Genomic DNA, 20,468 nt, shown 5'->3' with positions numbered 1-20,468 from the left:
AACAGGAAAAACAAACAAAAACAATACAAACACCGAGGAGCAACGCACAATAGCTGCCATCAGCGGCGCCATTTTGTTTATTTATCCACTATTGCATGATTTTCCCTCTTTTAGCATCTTTTCACAACACTAGTACTTCCAGCAAATGTGTATGAATGAGTGGTAAAGTAAAACAGGCACAGGAGAAGTGATTTCAGGATGTGCCCTGCTGATTACGCTGCTTTTTTTAGTTATATACAATTGAACGCTCTCTTGACAGTCCCCACTCTGGAGGATTGATGGTTCCTGAAGGCACAAACTTCTGTTGTCACCAACGCTTGGAAACAAAACATCCCTCATTTCCGTTCTAAACAGATGCTTTTTCATTACAGCTCCACAAATAGATTTAAAGACAATACTGTCAGTTGTGTGATACGAGCATGTTGTTACAGAGAAACATTAAATTATTTAGTATTATTAATACGAAACCACTTTGATACAGATATCAGAAGTTGTCTTTCTTGTATACATGTATGGGAAAGCAATACTTCCAGCAATACTTGAGATTAATTTTTGATGTGGTAAATGTTTACTGGACGAATTAAACTTCCTAATTAAATCACTATCACTATCATAATATACTATTATTATTATTTTACATTGAAACAGACTCATTATTAAAGTAGCATAAATATAAATATATAATTATTATGAGAATTATTGATGTACAGCAAGTATTTGCAATATGTTTTGTGTCCTCAAATGAAACGGCTAATTAAGAAACACTGAATAAAATGCCCTTGGGGAACCTGTTGATTGATATAATGATCCGCTTATGACACAGTTTGGAACAGATCCATCTGATCTTAGAATTAATACATGGCAAATATACAAGAAACAGGGGCTGACATATCTTGCTACAACATCTTGTTTCACAACATGTCTAACTTCACTGAGTTCTCAGTGGTTGCTGATGCAGTAATGATACTCCTAATGAATAATACCATGACTAAACAGTTGCAATATGTCAGTGTCAAAAAGTTCAAAGGTTTGGGACGGTAACAGTAATCTTACCACAGTGGCACTCGGACAGTGAGGTCACTTCGCAAGGTAGTTTGTGCAATAGATTTGTCATTAGCATCAAAGAGGGAAAACTTCCATGAGAAGGGGAAAAATAAAGGCAAATCCCAGCTGGGGGTTCGGTGAGGTAAGCAGAGTATACTGTGGTGACAGGAGGATCTTTCATTTCCCTCGAGTCCCTCCCCTCATCGCAGCCTGCTGATTAAAGGAGTGCTCACAGCTTGATAAAGGTCCAGAGCCTCACCTCAGCCATTAAAGTTGTTCATTCAGCACTAATGCCAGCTGAGATCTTGTTCCTGTCCTATTGTTCCTTAGCCACAGACTTGTCAGGCTCTGCTTACTTACTGAGGGTGATGCAAAGAAACAGCCAGACGTCCATCCTGCCCTAGAACTTGTCCTAGACCGTTGTCTCTTCTCTGCCCATTACCGTGAACATGACAGGCCTGTACCTGTCTGCATGGATGGCATTGTAGCATTTTTATTTGCTTTCACACTCAGCACATTGTCTCATCTGCAGTGACTCTGGTTGAGGGACACCTATGTGTAGGCAGAAGGTGGACTGACGCTGTTTTTAGATCAAGGGCAATCACATTCTGAGCAGTTAAATATTAATGAAGCTTCACCTGTCTAGTTCAGAATCAGAATCAGAATGAGCTTTATTGGCCAAGTATGTTTACACACACAAGGAATTTGTTGTAGTGACAGAAGCTCTACAGTGCAACAGAAAGACAGCAACAGGGCAGGACACAGATAATAAAAGAAGAATATCCAAATAGGCAATGTACAAAGCAGCTAAAACACAATATATAATATAGACAACTATGTATGTACAGGTCAAGTATGTGCAAATTAGAAATGAGAAAATAAAAATAAAATAAGTGAGTGTGGTGAATGGATAATGGATAATGTATTATAGTTGTGTGTTCCACATTTATTGTTCGGTGTTCATGAGATGGATTGCCTGAGGGAACTGTTCTTGTGTCTGGTCGTTCTGGTGCTCAGAGCTCTGTAACGTCGACCAGACGGTAACAGTTCAAAGAGGGAGTGTGCTGGATGTGAGGGGTCCAGAGTGATTTTACCAGCGCTTTTGTTCACTCTGGATAAGTACAGTTCTTGGAGAGTGGGGAGGGTTGTACCAATGATTCGCTCAGCAGTCTGGACTATTCTCCGTAGTCTTCTGAGGTCAAATTTGGTAGCTGAGCTGAACCAGACAGTTATGGAGGTGCAGAGGATGGATTCAATGATGGAGAACTGTTTCCGAGTAGAACTGTTTCAGCAGCTCCTGTGGCAGGTTGACCTTCCTCAGCTAGCGAAGAAAGTACAACATCTGCTGGGCCTTTCTGACAATGGAGCCTATGTGAATATCCCACTTCAGGTCCTGGGAGATGGTGGTGCCCAGGAATCTGAATGACTCCACTGCAGTCACAGTGCTGTTCATGATGGTGAGTGGGGGGAGAACAGGGGGGTTTCTCCTTAAGTCCACAATCATCTCCACACTTTTGAGCGTGTTAAGCTCCAGGTTGTTAAGACTGCACCAGACAGCCAGCTCCTTAACCTCCTGTCTGTAAGCAGACTCGTCACCGTCCTGGATGAGGCCGATCAGTGTGGTGTCATCTGCAAACTTCAGGAGCTTGACAGAAGGGTCTTTAGAAGTGCAGTCGTTGGTGTAGAGGGAGAAGAGCAGTGGGGAGAGTACACAGCCCTGAGGAGCTCCAGTGCTGATGGTACGAGTGCTGGATTTGAATTTACCAAGCTTTACTAACTGCTGTCTGTCTGTCAGGAAGCTGTTGATCCACTGACAGATGGAGGTGGGGACGGAGAGCTGGGTTAGTTTATTCTGAAGGGTTTCTGTGATGATGGTGTTAAAAGCGGAGCTGAAGTCCACAAACAGGATCCTCACATAAGTCCCTGGTCTGTCCAGATGCTGCAGGATGAAGTGCAGTCCCATGTTGACTGCATCATCCACATACCTGTTTGCTCTGTAGGCAAACTGCAGGGGGTCCAGTAAGGGACCAGTGATGTCCTTCAGATAAGCCAAAACCAGTCTTTCAAATGATTTCATGGCTACAGACGTTAGGGCCGCAGGTCTGTAGTCATTAAGTCCAGTAATTTTGGGTTTCTTTGGGACGGGGATGATGGTGGAGCGTTTGAAGCATGAGGGGACTTCACACAGCTCCAGTGATCTGTTGAAGATCTGTGTGAAGATGGGGGCCAGCTGGTCAGCACAGATTTTCAGACAGGCTGGTGACACACCGTCTGGGGCTGGTGCTTTCCTTCTTTTGTTCTTCCTGAAGACCTGGCACACATCTTCTTCGCTGATTTGAATTGTAGGTGTGGGGGAGAGGAGGGTTGCTGGAGGTGTTAATGGTTGTGTGGAGAGGTGTTCAGGGCAGGTGTGGGGTGATTTTTCAAAACGACAATAAAACTCGTTCAAGTCGTCTACCAGGTGTTGATTCTCCACAGTGCTGGGGGATGGTGACTTGTAACTGGTGATATCCTTCATTCCTTTCCACACTGAAGCAGGATCACTGGAAGAGAATATTTTCCTTAGGTTGTCAGAATTATTCCTCTTTGCCACGCTGATCTCCTTTTCCAGTGTGTATTTGGCCTGTTTGTACAAGACTTTATCCCCCTTTCTGTAAGCATCTTCTTTGGCCTGACGGAGCTGTCTGAGTTTTGCATTGAACCATGGTTTGCCATTGTTGTAGATTAGATGAGTCCTGTTAGGAATGCACATATCCTCACAGAAACTGATATATGATGTTACAGTCTCTGTGAGCTCGTCCAGATCGATGGCAGTGGCTTCAAAATCAGACCAATCAGTGAGAGAGAAACAGGCTTGTAAATCACGCTCTGTTTCATTAGTCCATCTTTTAACAAATCTTAATACAGGCTTTGCAGATTTAAGTTTCTGCCTGTAGGTCGGAATAAGATGAACCAAACAGTGATCAGAGAGTCCTAAAGCTGCTCGTGGAACCGAGTGATATGCGTCCTTTATTGTTGTGTAACAGTGATCCAATATATTACTGTCTCTGGTGGGACATGTGATGTGCTGTCTGTATTTTGGCTGTTCACGGGAGAGATTTGCTTTATTAAAGTCCCCGAGAATGATTAAAACAGAATCTGGGTGTTGTTGTTCTGTGTCTGTGATCAGATCAGCAAGTTTCTGTAAAGCTGTGCTCACGTGCGCTTGCGGTGGAATGTAGACACTCACGAGAATAGAATGGCATGCAGTTAATGAAGAGCGTTTCTAGATCAGAACAGCACATCTTCTTTAACATAGTTACATCTGTACACCACCTCTCACTGATGTAAAAGCACGTCCCGCCGCTGCGCGATTTCCCTGTTGATTCCGTGTCTTCGATCTGCTCTGATCAGCATGAAGTTAGGCAGATGAATCACGCTGTCCGGTATGTCGCCATTTAGCCAGGTTTCCGTGAAACACAGAGCAGCAGAGTTAGAAAAATCCTTGTTTGTCCAGGAGAGCAGAAGGAGTTTGTCCATTTTGTTTGGTAGAGAGTGGAGATTCGCCAGATGGATGCTAGGCAACGGCGTTCAAAATCCGCGCTGGCGAAGCTTCACGAGCGCTCCGGCTCGCTTCCCCTGCCTGCGCCTCCTGTAGCGTTTGACCAGAGTTACGGCTCCGCCAACTACAATGTCCAGCAAAACGTCTGAAAAATCAAGATCCGGTAAACGATTTTGTGGTGTGTTCTGCCGAATGTTCAGCAGGTCATCCCTGGTAAAACTGATCTTATTTAAAAAACAAAAAACAAAAAACAGGAAAAACAAACAAAAACAATACAAACACTGGAAATTAACGCACAATAGCTGCCATCAGCTGCACCATCTTGGTTGATGGAAAGGTTTAGTAGGAAATGCACTATTATGTGTTACTGCATTTAGCAGGAATTTGTATACATTTGTATGCTTGCATGCATATGGCCACAGGTAATGGATAAATGATTAATTTGTACAACAAAACAGTGGAAGATAGATGAAGCCTGCTCTTTATTTCTTTACAGTTAGCAGATGGTATCCAGATGATCGCCTATGGTAAATACCACCTGATCTTACAGAAAACAATATCTGGAAATCCCTTTCCATATCTTCCATATATTTCCATATCAAGCTTTTGCAATGTGGGGTCGTTCTTCATTTGTGGTGGGAAATAGTATATTTTTAGTTTTTTTGTTGACATTTTTCTATCTTTATTATGATAGGAAAGTTTAGAGGTATCAGGAAGCTAAGGGGGGTTGGGGTGGAAATGTTCTCGCGCCGGGATCTATAAAGCAGATTTTTAAATAACAAGTCCAAATGTATACATCTCGTTTGCTACTCCAATTAAAGAATGATCCATCTAGTTTAATTAGCAGAGCAAATAATACCCTATAAAAAACAATCCAACACATTTTAATATGGTGCCCTATTGGAGATCTTTCGGTAGCTAAACCAGCAGAATTGTTTACAGAGAGACTTGTTCAGATTGTGAGTGAGAACCCCCAGGGAACCGGTTTAGGTCCTTATAGTGTTTTTATTCTCTGTGTATCTGAGTGGGCGATGTTACAGGGGAACCTAGCTCCCTGTTGGCCAGATTCTCTGTTAGTCACCGAGTCGCTCTCCAGAGGTCAGACCTGGTCAAATATGTTTAGCTGTGTAAATTGGATTCTGTAGTAAGGGCAAAAGTCTGCCGAATAGCTGTATATGTTTAGCTCGGAGATGTGATTAACTGATTCATCTTTGGGATAGCCGGGATGGTCGTTATCACGGTGACTCCTGACAGCTTGATGTCATCCCGCAGGTTGAGTAAATGCTCCCTGGAATGGTGCCGCAGCTGTGGGCCGATGTGGCCATAACTCTTGATCCGACAGCTCATTCAGGTGACCCTCAGAAGGGCTGCATTGCTGTCACTCATGACACAGTGTGGCGGCGGTAAATATATTAGCATAAGTTAGAATTAATCTTCTCTGCGCTGAAGGGGGTGGCCGGAAGTCTCCGCTCAGCAGCCTGGTTCCCCAGTAAAATCTTTTATTATTGGGATTGTCGCAGTGTACACCTGTCCAATGTCACCATTTGTTCCGTTACAGTGAAATAACCCTCGCTAAATGCACGCATGCTCACACAGACACACAATTTCATGGCGTGATCTAAACATTAATCGTATCAGTGTCTGGGCCTGGCCGAGAATGATCGGTGAAAGCGCATCTATAAAGGGATTTTGTAAGAATTAGCCCGGTGAGCTATTTTTAGCCCTGCGGGAGGTGGCGGAAGGAGGGGTGAATGGTGATACCATGTTGCTATACACCGCACTTTGTGGACAATCCCAGGGTCAAAGGCAACGAGGCCAGACTGCAAATAAAGCACTGTCCGATAAGACTCGAGCATTGTTTCACACACAAATGCTCCTTCAAAAGGCTGCCTGTGATTTTTGTGAAGTTCTTTGACCCATCTGCAGTATTTGTGTTCGCAGCTCTAGAGATTTAAAAGGCACCAAAACAGCCCAGAAGAGCAGGCACTGCGAAAGTACCTCTCAGCGTAGTCTGTTGTATAATCCCTCTAGGGGCCCCATTGCTATTTTTGTTCCTGGATATGCGTCACGACTGGGTATTTTCTCTGGTGACTAGCTTACATCAGTAGGTCTCCTAGTATACGCTCTATCAGCGAGAGCCTTCTGATTGATGGGAGTTTCGGCTGGGGCTTGCTGGCGTTTTATTCCTGACCTCCTAGAATGGACAAGGGGAATTTGAGATCGGCGGAATGTTGTGGATGACCGAGGACCTTGAGAAGCCAGGTTGGTTGACAAATCCAATTTTTCCTCTTTCTCGAGTTGTCTCTACCAGTGTGTCTAGTGTTGATCAGAGAGGTGATATCCCTGTCTGTGTTTGTAAACTGACGGGGGGCTGATGCGACCGCGAGAACAGGCATGGGAGCAGAGGAGCGTGTTTTAGCTGTTTTCCATGGGCTGCAGCAAGCTGTCAGTGACAGAGTCTCCGCTTGCTTGATTTCTCTGTATAGCTCGCATGCTGCCGTAACATTACCACAGCGATATAGCCTTGCTTTTGTTAGGAATCTTTTTGCTTTGCATGACCCTTTCTTATTCCGTTCTTTCCTGCATTCTGATAGTACACTTGTTACTGGCTTGATGGTATGTTGCTGTTAGACTTCCATTGATACTCATGCATCCTCAGCGTCTGTGCGCACAGGGATGTCAGATCCCTTCTCGCTTGCGGGACACCCCTCACATACCCCCACCAAATTCCCCCCGGCTTCACATGCCTCACGTCATCCATCAATTGAACTGGGAATTATAAAAAAAATGCTTGTTTGCACAATGCGTCTCATCTATCTCCGGATATGCAAACCCCCCCCCCCCCCCCCCCCCCCCCCCCCATCCCCCCCCCCCCATCCCATCCCATACAGCTGTCTGCCTTATCAGCATGGCATAATTCATTACGTGAGGGATAGCTCTGGTGATAACGCAGGGAAACACCAGGCGAATGTCATTGGCGCATGTAGCTATCCCATTCCTATTTAAATGTCACCAGTCTAAAGATATAGATAGATTTCTTTTGCATGAACCTTAGATTTATATGAATGTACCGACCAAGTTCCATTCAGAAACCTTTACAGCGACCTTGAGATGCAGGTCAGGAGAGCATATCCTCCTCGTTTTCTTCCATCCTCCTCTTCTTGTTGTATGTCTGCTTGTGTAGAGTGAAAGAATTGTAATACGTCTGCCTGATACCAGTGGAATGATCCTCCCTGCTAAGTGTGCTAAAGCATTTTCCATTCACAAATACTTCACGTTCCGGATTCATCTGCTGTACTGTAGTTCGGAGAGGTTTCTCTGGGACAGGTTTCGGGAAATGCCTTAAGGATTATCAAGTGTTTCGTGTGTACGGACTGGTAAACGTTTCATTATTTGTTTGGAGTTTATGCTATTTTTTTCCCCTTGGGCTCTGAACATCAAAGTGGGTCAGTGGAGGGAAGCCTACCACCACGGATCCTTTTGACCTGTCGGTGTGATAGAAAGCAATTACTGATCGAAGCGGGAGCTCTATCTGCCCGTGAGCATGAGAGTAATGCGATGTTAGCCTGCCACCGCTGCACTCATGGGATTACAACAGACCCTCATGCACAACAACCAGATACAGACCCCGCTTCATCAATTGCTCTGTCTTGGCGGTGGGACAGGAAGTAATTGTGTCCAGGTTTGGGCACTGCATTCTTTACCGCTTGTTTTCTGCTTGCCATTATTTGATTAGCCCAAAGTCCTGTTTTTCTGGATTTGTGTGTATGTGTGACACATATAGATCTATGCTCCCAGAAGTCCTTGGAAGGGATCTCCTGTTTTTTCCTCAATTTACTGTTTAATTTGACAGGAATTCAAAGGATTTGTTCACCTCTTTACTCACCCTCATGCCATTCCAAACTTGTAGGACTTTGGTTTTCTTGTGCAACACAAAGGGAGACATTTTTAATGATTTGCTTTTGTCTATGTAATTTAATTAAATTGGACTAAAGATTTCAAGCTTCAATGGATCATAGAAGTCCATATGACTCAGCAGCAAAGTCTTCTGAAAACTTATGTTAAATTTGTTTGAGAAAGATACCATAATTTCAGCTGTTACCTGATAATTTTAAATTTACTTAATCCACTGAACTTGCTCCAATTGGGTCATTGAGTTACTGAGTTAAACTGATCTGTGAACATTCAGTTTTTGTGAACCAGATCCGTTGATTCATAGCGTTATTTTATTATATACTGTTATAGTATTTACTAATATTTTGAATGATTCTATTTTAAAATTTTTAGTTTTCATTTTATTTTTGGTTGTTTTCTTGTAATTTTGTGAGCTTTTGATATTTTTATATATTTTTATATTTATATTTAGCTTTAATTTGTTTCTTATTTCAGTTTTAGTAATTGTAGTATTTTAAATTAGTACAGCTAATTTGAATTAATTTTTGCACAGCTTAAACTTATTTCAGTTAGTTATTCATTATTTCCTTTTTCAGTTTTTCATTTAATATTTATGTTTCAGCTTTATTTCCATTAATAGTTTTAGTTAAAGGTAAAAAAAACTGATCATTTACAAATTATAGATGACTGCTTATCACAATAATGGCCCAAGGCGAGTTAGGGAAGATAATGGCTTAAATTATGTTTTTCAAATGCTTCAGTTTAAGTCCCGGAATATAGTGCAGAAATTATATAGCCACTTTTATACTTGGTGCTTATAGTGTACGTTTTATTTCTGGATCTTAAAACCTCCTGTCCCAATTAATTGTAACTGCGATGAAAAGAGCGACCAGTACATTAATCAAAGTCCTTTGTTTGTATTTCACTGAAGGAAAAAAAAAGAGAGAAAGTGAACTATTTCTTTAAAACCACAAAAATGCTAGATAAGTATTTGTCCAACTATCAAGATTCTTTCAGCCTTCGAAGAGCACAACGGACTGGCACTTCATTCGGCATCTAACCTTGTCTTGTTTTGTGTGTCCTACACAGTGTTCCTGCATTTGCTGTCTTTGTACACTTCCTCTTTTCAAGCTTTAATCATGACACATTTTCATTCCCTTTCCAGACAGAAGTGGATGTTATGTTTATGTATTTTCGCATGCTGATTAGAATCAGCCATTTACAGTTAAGGACCTGATTTCTTAGAAGTACAGAAAATAGTGTTTTGATGATAAATTCCACCATTCAATGGCTAAGCTGAAGGCAGCTCCATTTGGAGACAAAAAAATCTGAAATGAATAGAGAACCACAGAGTACAGATGGCAGGAGGAGGCCACCTGTACACCTGAACGTTCCTCTGTGACCTTGTGCCACCGCGCTCCTCCTTCTGTTGAAGAGGAGAGAGACAATCATCACATCCATGCACGCTCCTCCCGCATGATTTGCTTTTTTCCCAAGCTCCTCTGTGCTGACACAGAAGTCTCTTTTTGTCATGTGTTGACAGATACCGATGAAATATCTTCTTTTTGTTGGCTCCTGACAACGGGTTCGGCATCTACACTCTTGAATGATTCTGTAGTGACCATCAGTGCGGGTTAAAAGTCAAGGCTGCTCCCTGTGCAGCATTAGAGAGAGATGCTCAGGAGAGAGGCAGCGTGTCCATGGTGACACGACTGGCATTTTGCCCCTATTAACTTCTCTGACCTTTGTGTGAGTTAATGTGGCTATTCTATGAATTAATTATGCTGACGTTTAGATGGTCTGCCTAATTTATGTCTGCTTCCTGCTCACTATTCAATCACTTCCATTTGGTTAACCAAAAAACTTTAGGTGAGAGCTAATGAAATATTATATTATTTTATATTATATAGTAACTGAAAAGCAGAAAAGCCCTTTTAAAACACTAAAACTGATTCAAATCAGTGCAAGAAATCACTGTCATTTGGTTATTTTTTTTTATTATTTATGTTGTATTATTTCCACATTTTAATGTTATTTCCTTTAGTATATTACAGTGAGAACATACAAAATATCTTCAAATTAAATATTTTAATATATAAATTTTGTACAGTAGCTGTATTAATATAATATGAAAATATTAAATAATATTTTAAATGTACAAATATATAATATTGTATTATATAATTGTATATATTTATATTTTTGTACAGCTAAAAGACAGATGGCCCAAATAATTTATTTATTTATTCATTCATTCATTCATTCATTTTATTTTTTTAATACATTCTTTACAATCTTTTTAATTTGACCCAAACTTTCAGTAATTAAAGCCAGAAGAAACATTTGCTGAAATGTACAGCTGCTGCCATTAGAAACCATAGAGGAGCAACTAAAAGGGCGATTGCAGCAGGGTCTGGTTGAAAACAGCATGGCCAGGTTTTCATAATGAATGCTGAGGCTTTCATTCAAACCTACTCTAGCTGTGCCTTGTGACGCAAATGTCACTGATCCGAGTGCCAGAAGAGTGTGGAGGTGTATGGATGGAGGTTGGACAGACCCTGACTGCGTCCCCTCTCTGCCTCTGTGGCCTGATCTCCGACTGGGCTAAGCTCTCCATACCTTCTGTTCGGTCCTGGCCAATGCCAGATCTGTAGCAAACAGTGAGACCTGGATAACCAACTTAAGCCAAATGGGCAAGCACTCTGTGACTCACACTTCAGTGAGAAAGAAGGTGGAATAGACGGGATCCAATTTTGAGATTCAAAATCATGATTTGTTTTTAACATTAACATGATCTCCTGACTTACAGTTGTTATTCATGCTGTTTACGTCTTGAATGCGAGTAAAGCAGCACAGAGTGGGCAGGAAGTTCAGTAATGCTGACCTCTCGACTTATAGCATGTGAATGTAGATTTCAGTGTTTGAGTGTGTACTGTGCATCGCCGGCAGCATTTTTTTGTGTCTGTATGTGTTTGTGTTCATCATACTGTACAAGTGTGTGTGCCGGCATTGCATTGGCCAGGCCCAGTGTGTGGGCTGAACTCAGGAAGTGGGCAGGCAGGCATGTGGCCCTCTGCCACTTGGGCCCCAGGGTTCCTATCACAGATGGCCCACTGACATTAGCCCAGGCCTGGGGTCAGCTAAGACATCATATGGAGAGAAAGAGAGCGCGAGACTCATGACATTCTCAGCCTGAAAGGATGAAAGACAACAGCGAGATGGATGACGCACAAAGACACTTTACCTTTGCTTAGGTGAGGCTTCTCGCGGTGCTCGGATTCGAGAAATGGAGAGCTGAGACAGCCAGGAAAATGGTGGGTTTATTCCATGGAATTACAGGTGAGACCACCTGTCTCCACTGGCCTGAATCAACCACATTCCTGGCAGCTTTCACGCTGGAAAATCAGTTTGCTACGATCGAGATTCACATAAAAGCAATTTACGGTTCAGATCTATCCTAGGTACAGATTTGACGTTTAATAGCATATATTTACAGACTTTTATTACGCAGGCATAAATTTATCCGACAACCCTGTCTGAACTCACCTTTACGGTATGGTTTAAAGGTAAAAGTTTAAAGTTGAATGTCAGATGCTTTTTTTTTAATGTTTTTTTTTTTAAAGGTCTTTTTTTATCTCTTCTTTTTCCAAACAGCCCTGTCAGTCAGATCAGAGTTTTTTCCCTTCTCTTTTTCTCACCCAGACTCCCTCTGCACTCAGAGAGTCTGTGGCCTCCATTATTAATGTAGAAAAAAATCTGGCTTTACACACCAGGCTGGTGGACTGTACCCTATAAAACATATAATCCAGCATATGAGTCACTCCATGCTGGACGCAAGAGTTTATAGGCAATCGTTTAAACAAATCCCTTTTTTCAGCAAAACCTTTTTTGGAGGGATTTTGTAGAGAATGAGGCTGGTCACAAGCATACGTTGTATTTTAGTTGCTTTTATTCTAACTATAGTGTTATTTTAGTATCATTACTATAGTATCTTCTGTATTGTATTAGTTTTTATTTTTGTATTTTTCATTTTATTTTAATTTTAGTTAAAGATTGAGTCATTTTGTTATTTTAGTTAGTTTAATAATATTATTTAAATATGTCTATTTTAGTTTTAATAATTTTAGTACTTATTTTTTTTTTTAAATGTCTACTTCATATTTATTAATTTTAATTTCATTTTTCATTTTAATAATTTTAGTACTTAAACAAAATATTATTTTAAAATGGTCTGTTTAATTTTTATTCATTTTTAATTTCATTTTTAGTTTTAATAAATTAAATATTTTTCAAAGTATTTTTTTTGTCATTTTAATTTAATTTTTAGTTTTAATAATTTTAGTTCTTATTAAACTAAATGGCTAACTCAGCTAACTTTTTTAAACTTTAATTTCATTAAAAAAATTTTTTATATTTTTTAATTAAAATTTTTATTTAATACAATTTATTTGTTTTTATTTTAGTTTTCAGTGAGGCTTCTTGACTAGATTAACGAGCTGGACCAGCATAAACCAGCCTGGACCAGCATCATTCTGGGCAACCTGGGCATAGACCAGATTCAAACCTTCATTTCCCACATGAGCACCACAGTTTAACATGTCTGGAGCATGAGTTTGCATGCTAATCACTTCATCATACCTTTTTAGTTCTGCAACACAGATTTTAAACATTAAAAATGATATAGGAATGATGTTAGAGGAGGCTGCTGGTAATGCATCATCTTTCTTTATCTGTCAGACATAGAGATACAAGAGGGAGACAGTGTGTGGCATTTCATAAGGGAATCATGCAGAGGTTTCAGAACAGGAAAGAACCAGATTAATGGAGAAAGAGAGAGGTTACTGTAATGAAACCCACCTGAATCTTCAACCACTAAAGAGAAGAGAGCAGCTGACGTTTATTCATCCTCCTGACGCTCTGACACCGAGGCAAGGTGAGGGCCTCACTTGTATTTTTAGCCTGTGAATGGAACGAGCCATGAGTTGAGTCAGAGGGAAGAATAGACAGAAAAGAAATGGAAGGAAACGGGAAAAAATCTGCAGGCAGATGGAGAGGCAGCAGCCGTGGGATGCTGTGACTGAGATTGTGCTGCTCTATTTAAAAACCACAGGAGTTTGTTAATGCTGCCGTGGGGTACATTTTATGTGTGTGGAGATGGAGAGACAGGAGTGTATAAATAAGTGGAAGGACAGAGGGAACGAAATAGAAAAACTGCCGCTAGCATAGCAGCCCTCATTACAGTGCGACAGATCTGACCACATACTGCTGAGCCTGTGGGCATGACACTTATCTATGAACATTATAGCATGACTGTTTATGGTCGAACATCACTGTCTTTTGACCTCTGCCCTTGGTAAGCATCAATGTTTAATCCCTGAATATGGAGATATTGACTTCTTGAATCAGTTTTTAGCATCAACTAGGATTGTTTTGATAACAGAATTTCAGTAGTTGATACCACTAAAATGTCATGATTTTCTTTGAATATTATTATTATATTTACTGTAAATACTTCTCAATGAAGTAAACATTGCTTCTCAGGTATACTACCATTCAAAAGGGGTTTGTAAAATTTGTAATGTTTTTTGTTTGTGTATACATATAAGTCTCTTATGCTCACCAAGGCTGCATTTATTTGATTAAAAATACAGTAATATTGTGAAATATTATTAGAATGTAAAATAACTGTTTTCTATTAAACAATTGTATGTAATTTATTCCTGTGATGACAATGAGTTTTCAGCTGCAATTACTCTCTTCTAGATCAATTTGAGCAGTCTTTTGCTAAATTAACTATTATTCAATTATTTCATAATATAATAATAAAACATGTACTGCCCCTAAACTTTTGAAAGGTGGTGTTAAATGAAATAAAATAATATAAATATAATAAATAAATAAATTAACTTTTTATTATTATTATTATGTAGGTTATGGATAACATGCTTAATCTGAATCACCCACTGTACAGAACAGTATCATGATGTTTGTGATGTAGCTGAACAATAAAAAAAATTAACATATTAATTTAAACCATATCTAGCCACCAGCTACTGCATTAGTTATTATTACTGCAAATTGTTATCCCAGGAAAAGGAGTGTCAATGAAACACTGTAAAATTGCTGTAAATGTCTGTAATGGAGAAGGTCAATCCCCATATGCCTACTGTGCTGAGAGTGGTTCATGTTGTTCATTTCTCATTGCCAGTTAAGGGAGATCTTTCTGTGATACTGAGGAGAGGAGACTGCCACTCGTCCATCTGTGTACAGTCACACCAAACAAAAGCTGAGCAGGAAGCCGTTCAGCAGTGGGAGAAACTAGATCTTTATTTGGTTCTGTCTACATTTATCACCCATGGAGACGGCCGAAGCTGTCCAGGTTGGAAATAAAAATGGGCGTCCTTAGAGAAAAGGGGTATCAGTTTTTGGCTCTACTATTGGATTGTATGAATATTGCAGTTTGGTGGAGTCAGTGATTGGTTGCATTAGTCAGGATGTGGCCTTAAAGAATGAAACCTCAGCTGCCATAAGTTTGATATACTATTCAAATCTCTGTACTTTTTTTTTTCTCAAAGAAATGAATACTGCAGTTTAGCAAGGATGCATTAAATTAAATAATGCTTTACAGCATTCTATTCATCAATCAGTCATGAAAAAATTTCTGTTTCCAATATTTCCATAAATATTCTGAGCATCAACATTTTGAACATTATAATTATAAAAAAAATATAATAATCAGTTATGTGAGCATCAAATCAGCATATTACAATGATTTCTGAAGGTTTGTGTGATGCAAAAAACTAGTCTAATGGCTGCTGAAAATTCAGCTTCGCCATGGCATTATTAAATAGATTTATATAGAAAACAGCTGCTTTAAATTGCAATCACAATTTTGCTATTTTTTACTGTAATTTTAATCAAATAAATCCAGCCTCAGTGAGCATAAATAGACTTTTAAAAACTTGTTTTCAAAAATCTTGAATGGTAGTGTGCGTAATTTCTTTTTCTATTCTTTAAAATGTCTACACTTAATTCGGTCTACATGTTTGCATAAAACGCCTTATGGCATTCCATATCCATTGTAAGTTTTGCAGCATATACACAGAAACTCTGTCGGTGTTAAACAACACCAGTGGACTGCCTGTGGGGATATCCCGTCAGCAGGTAGACATAAACACACTGAGAGATCCTCACACACAGACTCCAGCATATGCAGGGCACGCATCTGGCCCGTGGAGAGGGAGGAATGTGGAAAACCTCGTAACGCACCTCTGATTTTCCACTCCTGCTGCGTACACATCCCATTATCAGTTTTATAAGAACGCTGGAAATTCCTCCAGTGAGGTGGCTTCAGTGCACAGATGCCCCAGGCGGCACTGCCGCTACATTCCTGACTGGGGGGCCTCTTTCCGAGACAACTTAGGGTGGCCCCTTCATGGCTCGTTTAATAGTGATATAAAAAACTGGTATGCTTCTTTTCCCCACTTCTCCAGTCATCAGCATGCAATGCAACACCACATAATGTTTGTATAGAGTTGCATGCGTGCATGTTTTTGTGCGTGCAATATACTGTGACCTCATGAGCTGGCAAGTCAGGCAGTCATTCGCTCAGCGTTTGTTGATCCAAAAGTAATTAAACGCAGGTTAAGTGTTTTTAGCGATGGAAAATCGAAAAGGAACTGTTGATAGATTTCTAATGTGTCATGAAAGAGGATTGGATGCATTAATACACAGGGCGGACAAAAGGCTTCTAAGCCAAACTTCAGTTTGAATGTTATTTCATTCTTGTTAGTGTTTGAAATGGGTGGATTTATGTTTGTCAGAACATATTTGGACAAGAACGATACCAGAAAATCATGTCCTGCAGACGTAACACAGTAAAAAAATACAGGCAAAACAATGCAAAATTTTATGTAGCAGTACCGGCTCTTACCTTCTAGAAGTCATATGCACAGTGCAGTGGATACTGAATCAGGCTTATTCAGCAAATAAATGGTCGTGCCTGGAATTCATTCAGCAGTCTATTTAATACAGTAACAATGGTATCAGGGAGTTTTTTTCCCTATGAAATCCGAATTAACACACTCAGAATGTGTGACGTCTACATCTGAGATTCTTGAACAGATTTGATATAGTCGCATTTCACTACAACTCAACAATAGAAAGTACACGAATGGCTAATCTGGGTTAAAACCTTTAAAACCTATTATTTGATTGTTTTGTTCTAAATTTATCCCAGAAATACGTGTTAATCAGGTGCAGTTGTGACGTGGCAGCTTTAGCAGCTCTCAGATCATTTTCGTAAAGCATCATCGATTGCGTAGTATTTGGGTGTTCTTTCTATATTAATCTCAAATGTCTTAATCAGGTGCTGCAGTAACAGATTTCTTGAAAATGACAGATTACAAATTATTAGAATGTTCTGTTCTATATTTACTGGGGTTACTATTTTTATCTTGATGACGTTAACAGTTTTTGTTTCCTGGGTGGCAAATATTGCTGACTACTTACTAAGAATGAAACTGTGAACCCAAAATAAACACTAGACAGAATTGAACTATAGTAATTTATCTATATTTGTTGATATTAAATATTTAATTGCCCATCTTCATTAGCCCTATTTTTTATCTTTGCCGTCATCTAACTCTTAATCTAAATGAATAATGTAATAATAGCTATGTAATATTTAGCAAATTTTGAAATTATTATACTTTTTGTATTGTACTAATGCCTAAATTCACTTGTAGCATTTAAAATGAGTTGTATTATAAATTTAGACAAAATATTAATTTTAATTCACCTTAAAAGTTTTAAATGTAATTATTTTTATTTAAGGTCTGACTGGTATTGATATTGAAATTTTGAACAGATCTATATAATGTGATGTATACATGACATTGGGCCTTTTTAGAATTTATTCCTTCAAATATTCAATTATGCATTTATACTTGGACAGAGTGATATAATCTGTTGCTTGATTATAACTGCACATGTAAATATATTTAGTGGGGCAGCTAGACCTCAGCTGCGAGATCGCTTATCCGTTCTTGCTTCATGTAAAAAAATATATAAATAAAAATGGCCATGATTTGCCTATGCGGTTTGTTTATGTGTTTATTTACTTCTCTCACCCCTAGTCTGATGTGTCTCCGGGGATAAATGTAAATACACACGTACAAACAAGCTCTCCTGGGATCCGTACACACCCTTAAGTGATGTACACAAACAGCATACGTACACACTTAAACATTCAAGAGGCCTCATGTGTGCGTTCCTGCTCGAGGCCAGATGATGAGAACTTGTTTGTGATGGGGGCCAGCAGTGACGCTAGTGTACCCCTCCACCCCTCTGACACACACACACAGACTCGCACAGCGCAGTTTGTATACCTCTCCGCCCCAGCGAGACAGTGCAGCATCTGTTATGCAAGTCACACACACACGCTGCCAGAGTTCACCGCAAGGTTCTCGACCGAGTTAGGCGGTGGACCTCAGTGACACCTCGCCCCTTCCATCTGCGAGGAGGTCTGCATTGTCAGAGACACAAAAGAGGGCACCCTGGGTGTTACGCAACGCTCACATCTCGGGATTTTGTGTGCTCATCCATCTTTTTGTCTTTCTTTGCACTGAATTGTATTTGCTTCACAGTTCAGAATGACTGAAGCAGGAACTTCATTGTCTGGATTTGATTCTGTAAGACAGGGCTTTCCCCTTGAGAGGCAGCTTATGACATCAACTGAACTTTCCTCTCTTCCACAGTTACACGTTCCTGAAAACTGAAAAAAGAGTTTTGTGTCTGTCAGGTGAAATGAATGTTCAAGTTGTTTGTCTGTGGCAGATGTGTTTTTAAGAATGGAATCGGAGGGGAAATTGCCTGTTGAAATTGCAATGGCCGTTCCGACCGGAGCGTTTGATTTGTCTAGCATGGGTGTTGCTTTCACTTTGAGAGGTGCTGATAGACAATAGTTTGCTTTTAAAATGACATACTCAGTGTTGACTTGAAAGTCATGCAAAAAATTAGAAACCCGAGTAGTGAATTTGAGCTTGAGTCTGAATTGAATGTGATGAGATAAACATACATGTACCACAAAATTATAGAAAGAAAACACTTTTTTCTATGCTGCAAGCTGCATGCAAACTGTAGGGCGAATCACACATAAATAATTCTTGTGATGCGGTTCTTTTTAGTGAATCACATTCATACAGCATAACACTGTAGTCTAATTCACAAGCATATGACCCGGCTCTCTTTGAAGAATCATATACATACATATACATATACTTGACTACAAATAAATAACAAATGACCTGGTTCTTTTTAGTGAGTCATATATTTACAATGTGTAGTCTGATTCAACAATTGATTCTTTTAATGAATCGTTCAAAAAGACTCACTAACTTCTATGTAAGTCTGATGAATCCTTGACTTAATGGATTCATCTGAATGAATCTTTTACTGAATGAACTCACTGAATCAGTTAAAATGGGTTCTGAATCAATATCTAACTCCCTAAACTGCAGTTTGACTCGCATATTAAACTGCAAATTTATTGCCTTTGACCTGTCATGGAGAGGTTTATACGGATATCATGACTATTGTTGTTGTTGTTTATTTTTATTTTGTAGTTTCAACATGCCAGTCAATGTAGATTGGTCTGTAAAAAGGTCTGCATTGTTACGGTCGAATTTCGCTCCAATTTGGTGGGGTTCACAGGGGAATCTGCTAACCTGGTAGCCAAATATTATCTGTTTTATGTGTTACATGTGATTACAGTATTACATGTGACTCAGCTGAATGCGGCCACGGTACAAACATGATACGGAACAAGCTGAGCGGGAAACACGGGCACATGGAAAGGCTCAGCTGCATGTTAATGGAACTGGAAAAACAATTATCTTAATTTCGTATTGAGGGGTTTCGTCCCAGTGCTGGGAGAGGCTGAGAAATTGTGAATGAGCGGTTCCATCCCCACTGTGCTGCCTTTGTGATGTAGTTGTGTCTTTTAGAAATGGAAATTCACGGTCAGATTACACTACGGACCTCTCTGGAAATGAACATGCGCCAGAGAGCCGCTTGATTTTCCACTTTCCAAGCAGCTAGGAAAAATATTTTCTCAAAGAGACTCACAACAAGGGAAAGAAAAAAAACGACAATGCCATCAGAAACTGCTTTGCGCTTGTTTGCGCAAATATGCGTATTTGCGTGCTAGTGCCCAGCTTTTCCGTGGGTAGTATTTGGTCTGGGGAAATCTGGCCTGTTCCTCCATTTCTTTGTCCTCCAGTGGTACCCAGAGTTTCCAAGCCTGGAACTGTTAATCAGTGTTTGTTCTGGGCCCTAGTGTGTGTGGCAGACCCCAATTCCATGGCCGGAAAACCTGGGGCCTGCCTCTCTAGTCAGAGCAAACTTAACAAAAAAAACTATCCATCATTCTTCACCTCACATCCTTTGTCTCCTCACTCAAAAACAGCTATAGAGCTTTGCTCTTGCATGTGGGCGGATGTGTACGTGTGCGAGTGAGTCAGTTGCCTGCACTGTTGTGGTGTCGTAGCTACAGTCTTGTGGGAGTTCAGTTCGCACCTTTACATTACCACTTCCTTCAACGTCACTGACGCAGTTGCGGCCTTAACAGTAGTAGTCGCTGTGTGGATCTCAGCGTGGCAACCTGGGATGCCACCCAAGATTGTGCATTCACTGACTTTCTGTGATTGTAATCTCAGTGTCGGTTACTTTTAATATCTTGAACAACTTGTAAATGTAAAATCTCTTGTTTCTCTCTGATTTCAGCAGCGTCTCAGAGGTCCAAAGCCACTCAAGTAATGGTGGAAAAATCTGTCCCCACTGTGTGCACACTTGAGGCCCTTTCAGGGGTGGAGACAGGCAGATTTAGATAAGGAGACAGAATTAATATAGTTGCCTGACACTTCTCTTTCACCAAAAACACTTTACGTCAGATCCCTAGAAGCCTGTTTCTGCCTGTTTCAGTATAACT

At 40.1% G+C, this 20,468-nt stretch overlaps 1 protein-coding gene across 2 annotated transcripts in view; it reads left to right on the top strand.

Annotated features, from left to right (window-relative positions):
* Positions 1–20,468, top strand: part of LOC306880002 (transcription factor HIVEP2-like) — a 78,340-nt gene that overhangs the window by 28,575 nt on the left and 29,297 nt on the right. The window contains exon 1 of one of the 2 annotated variants that reach the window (XM_079433261.1): positions 6,738–6,847. The exons of the other annotated variant lie outside the window; for it this stretch is intronic. The gene's annotated coding sequence lies outside the window, so the exon portion shown is untranslated. Of the gene's footprint in view, positions 1–6,737; positions 6,848–20,468 lie in introns of those variants that run through there. 2 annotated transcript variants of the gene reach the window in all.

This window comes from Barbus barbus (assembly GCF_936440315.1).
Source record: "Barbus barbus genome assembly, chromosome: 14".
Taxonomy (NCBI): domain Eukaryota; kingdom Metazoa; phylum Chordata; class Actinopteri; order Cypriniformes; family Cyprinidae; genus Barbus; species Barbus barbus.
The sequence above is the reverse complement of the archived record's forward strand: the minus strand, read 5'-3'. Positions and strand labels throughout refer to the sequence as shown.